At 38.5% G+C, this 5,180-nt stretch overlaps 1 protein-coding gene and 1 pseudogene across 1 annotated transcript in view; one reads left to right on the top strand and one right to left on the bottom strand.

Annotated features, from left to right (window-relative positions):
* LYRM7 (LYR motif containing 7) overlaps positions 1-5,180 on the bottom strand; it is a 39,047-nt gene that overhangs the window by 5,897 nt on the left and 27,970 nt on the right. The window lies entirely within an intron of this gene.
* Positions 2,390-5,180, top strand: part of LOC112397731 (tubulin polymerization-promoting protein pseudogene) — a 3,896-nt pseudogene continuing 1,105 nt past the window's right edge.

The following is a 5,180-nucleotide window of genomic DNA, read 5'->3' on the forward strand; positions in this document are numbered from 1 at the left end:
GTATATATATATATAAAATCATTATGTTGTATACTTGAAACTAGTATAGTGTTATATGTCAACTATACCTCAATTAAAAAAAAAGTCTCCTCAGCTTCAAACAGTTCACAAGCTAGTGGAAAAGACAGATTAACCAAAAGTCCAACAAATAGTGGTTTAAGTAAGAGATTTAACTTTCTCACATATCAAGAAATATAGATTAAGGCAACCCTAGGCTACTGCAGGTCCTTAGTACCACCAAGGACCCAGGCTCTTCTTTTTTTTCCTGTTCTGCTCCTCTTCATGTATGGTTTCTGTCTTCACTGCTGCTGTCACATCACATCTGCATTCCCGGTAGGAAGAGGGGAAAAGGGCAAAAAAGAGAGTGCTAGCTCGGCCTCTGCCTTTTAACAGGAAAACAATAGTTTTACTGGAAGCAACATTCAGTAGACAGCTGCTTACACTGACCAGAAAGGTGTCACATGGTCTGAGATATCATATTTTTTCCTCCCCTGTCACACCGTACTCTGAACACAATTTTTCAGTTAGTGAGAAAGAAAGGATATTGAGAAGCAACAACCCATTCACCCTTTTAGCTACACAACATGAATATGCACCCTTCTTCCGATATATAGAATACTACATCAGTTTACTACTTGACCCCTAAGATCTCATCCATGTTCAAATCAAGGATCTCTAGCTGATGTGCTAGCCTTTCCATTAGGTCCAGCTGTGGCTCACATGGTAGATACCTACTGGACCATAGTAAAGAATAAACAGGATACAGCAATAAAAACCTGGAATGGAAAACACATGGCAGTTACTGCTCCACAGCAAATCCTAAATCCTAATCCTTCTGGACAGAGGAGCAAAAGCTCCTTGCTTTCGGCAGAGCAATAAACTCCAGTCAGCCAAATTGGCAACACCTAATCCTGTTTTCTGGGAGACCCAAAGACCCTCTATTGTCCACTGTCCTTCAAGGCTTCTGGTCTGTCCTCTAGGGGATCCAGATGGAGATATTACAAAAAATGCCCTTCTTTGAGGCTCTGAAGCTTTCATAATCCACTTCCTGTTGATATGAGTTAAGGGACCCAGGGATGGCCTTAAGAGTGAAAGAGAGCTAACCAAACTTGGGGTTTCTTGGCAATACAACTTATTCAAAAACTTTATAACTTCCAATCTGTTTTTTTCCAGTCATTTCCATGTGCAAGTAGCCACAGGCAAACATGTTGACACAGTTACTAAGCATGAAGATTTTCATTCTCTGGTTATGGTCTCTATGCTGTCTCATCTCCTTAACTCTTAGCTTAATGGACACTTCTTAACACAATGAAAAACTATAGGCTCCAGTGAGTAAATGCATCATATATCTGATCTTTGTCTGGCAAATGAGAAAGCCTGGGGCACTGATCTTATATTAGAGCTAAAAGACCCCCTGCTTGTATTGGCTTTAGTTTTAGTGGATAGGTGCAACCGGCATTTTTAGGCCTGCAAGGCTCTAAATTATAGGACCCTCAATCAGATTCCAGGTTGTAGCAAGAAGTGTCCCTTCACAAAGTAGTACTTCTTTCCATCTTTGCTTTGAAGACTGACTAGCTTAACCTGCATTAATCCTCTTTTTCAATATTTTGCTGAAAGCAGGAAGCAATAACGAGCACACACTGACATTCTGATTATATCCCTTATTGCTGTAGCTGTACTCCCAAAAAACAGTTAAGTGGCACTAACCTTACGTTCACTACTACATAACAAGGGCCACCAGCTTAAGGCCTGTAATGGTCAGGTCCATGTTAACAACACTCCCCTCTATTCCTGTCTTCCATTCAACTAATTTCACATTTTAGGTTGTGTAATTTTCAGTATCTCACTTCTGGCAACAACTTCTGTTGTTCTTAGTTATAAGTAACAGAAGCTGACTCTGGCTAATGAGGCAGAAAAGGTATTCATTAACAGTTTATTAATCTAACTCAAGGAATTACTGTGAAGCCTTAAGAATCAGGCAGGTTTGAGTCTAAGCTTCCAGGAACAATGTCCAAAGACATACCATAGAACTGGCCTGATGACAAAAACTGCTGCTGCCTATGGAGCACTAGAAATAACTACCACTATTTCTACCCTCATGGAGCACAACATGCTATACTTTGGATGTTGCCAGAAACTCAACTTTACTGCATCTGTTCCTGCTACCACACCACTGACACTTCTGGATCAGTAACTTGACTCCGCAACCACTGATGCTAACTCCTGCCAGCAAAATGAGTTCTGTGCCAAGCCTCTTTTCTCAAGCTCACTTCTGAATACAGTACAGGTAGTGTGCTGCACCTATGTTAAATACATGTGCCTGAGGTGCAAAGGAAACTGAGGAAATGAATATTCTAGATCCTATCCTGGGAATTTAGAACTCATAGAGATGGAAATTCCTGAAGTAAGACAAGGACATTCAAAAAGTGGTAAATAACCAGAAAAACTGTCAGATATTCATTACTCTATCCCTTCACACAATTTATCTTATTATGCAATCTTTGAAATCAAAAGGCATCCTACAATTGAATTTTTCTATATTCATTAATTGCTAATACTTTAATTAGGCCAAACATATTACAAGTATATTTACATGCAGTATACTATTTTTCACTGTGATTATTTTATTGATTATAAAATTCCTAACCTTGCTCTCTATATTAGATATCAAAGTACCAAAACAACATTAGTTTAGGAAGTTGTCAGATCTCAACAAGGAACCACACTAAGATCGTGATTTATTTCCTGTATTTTAGGCCCCTGAAAAAGCTTCTCTCTTATGGTCATATTAAATGTATCATTTAAAAATTAATTTCTTAAAATAAACATGTTTTAAATCAATTATGGCCCCAAATCAAAATTTAGGTCAAGATTTTAAAAAATAAATAAAAGAATAGAAGAGGAAGGTACACGTCCAAACTCATTTTATGAGTCCAGCATTAGCCTAATACTAAAACCAAACAAGCACACTATTAAGAAAATTACAGGCCAATGTCCCAGTTGAACATAGATGCAAAAACCCTCAACAAAATGGTAGCAAACTGAATTCAACAATACATTAAAAGGATCATATACCATGATCAAGTGGCATTTATTCCAGATGCAAGGATTTTTCAATATCAGCAAATAAACGTGATACACCACATCAATAAAATGAAGGATAAAAATCATATGATCATGTAATAAATGCCAAAAAAGCACTTGACAAAATTCAATATCTGTTTATGACAAAAACCTCTCAACAAAGTGAGTACAGAGGGAATATACCTCAACATAATGAAGACCATATATGAGAAGCCTACAGCTAACATCATACTCAATGGTGAAAACCTGAAAGCTTTCCCTCTAAGATCAGGAACAAGATCAGGATGCCTACCCACTACTTTCATTCAACACAGTTTTGCAAGTCTTAGCCAGAGCAACCAGGCAAGAAAAAGAAATACAGGCATCCAAATTGGAAAGTAGTAAAACTGTCACTGTTTGAACATGACATGACATTATATAAAGAAAATCCTAAAGAATCCACCAAGAAACTGTTAGAACTAATAAACAAATTCGGTAAAGTTGTAGGATACAAAAGCAATACAAAAAAATCTGTTGCATTTCCATACACTAATAATGAATGGAATAAACATCAGAAAGAGCAATTAAGAAAAAACCCTATTAACAATTGCATACAAATGAATAAAATATCTAGGAATATATTTAACCAAGGAGGGAGAGACTGGTACCCTGAAAACTATAAGACACTGATGAAAGAAACTGAAAACACAAATAAATGGAAAGATGTTGTGTCCTCACGGATTGGAAGAATTAATATTATCATTAAAATGTCCATACTACCAAAGGCAATCTACACATTCAACGCAATTGTTTTTTTTGCAGTACGCGGGCCTCTCACTGTTTTGGCCTCTCCCATTGCGGAGCACAGGCTCCGAACGTGCAGGCTCAGCGGCCATGGCTCACGGGCCCAGACGCTCCATGGCATGTGGGATCTTCCCGGACCGGGTCACAAACCCGTGTCCCCTGCATCGGCAGGCAGACTCTCAACCACTGCGCCACCAGGGAAGCCCTCAATGCAATTCTTATCAACATTTCAATGGCATTTTTCACAGAAACAGAACAAACAATCCTAAAATTTGTAACATGAAAGACCCTGAAGAGCCAAAACAATCTTGAAAAAGAACAAGGCTGACAACATCACACTTCCTCATTTCAAACTATACTACAAATCTATAACAATCAAAACAGTATGGTATTGGCATAAAAGAAAAACAGCACACAACAACCACCAAAAATGGAACAATAGACACAGAGAAAAGATTTGTGGTTGTCAAAGGTAGGATCAGGGTGTGTGTGTGAAATGGGTGAGGCTGGTCAAAAAGTACAAACTTCGGGGCTTCCCTGGTGGCGCAGTGGTTGAGAATCTGCCTGCCAATGCAGGGGACATTCGAGTTATAAGAGAGATAAGCTCTGGTGATGCAATGTACAGCATGGTAACTATAGTTAAAAATACTGTATTGTACACTACAAAGCTACAGTAAACCAAACAGTGTGGTATTGGCACAAAAACAAACATGGATCAATGGAACAGAATAGAGAGCCCAGAAATAAATCCATATACCTATGGTCAAATCTTTGACAAAAGAAGCAAGAATATACCATGGAAAACAGTCTCCTCAGCAAGTGGTGCTGGGAAAGTTGGACAGGTGCATGTAAAACAATGAGGTTAGAACACACCCTCACACCACACACAAAAAATAAACTTCAAATGCCTTAAAGACTTAGACATAAGACATGACACCATAAAACTAGAAAAGAACAGAGGCAAAGCATTCTCTGACATAGATCATATCAATGTTTTCTTAGGTCAGTCTCCTAAGGCAATAGAAATAAAAGCAAAAGTAAACAAATGGGACCTAATCAAATTTACAAGCTTTTGTACAGCAAAGGAAACCATAAACAAAATGAAAAGACAACCTATAGACTGGGAGAAAATATCTGCAAATGATATGACTGACAAGGGCTTAATTTCCAAAATATACCAACAGTTCACAAAACTCAACAATTAAAAAAACCCAATTGAAAAACAGGCAAAAGACCTAAATAGGGCTTCCCTGGTGGCGCAGTGGTTGAGAGTCCGCCTGCCGATGCAGGGGACACGGGTTCGTGCCCCGGTC

The sequence above is a fragment of the Neophocaena asiaeorientalis genome, unplaced genomic scaffold (genome assembly GCF_003031525.2).
Source record: "Neophocaena asiaeorientalis asiaeorientalis breed wild unplaced genomic scaffold, Neophocaena_asiaeorientalis_V1.1 scaffold387, whole genome shotgun sequence".
Lineage (NCBI taxonomy): Eukaryota > Metazoa > Chordata > Mammalia > Artiodactyla > Phocoenidae > Neophocaena > Neophocaena asiaeorientalis.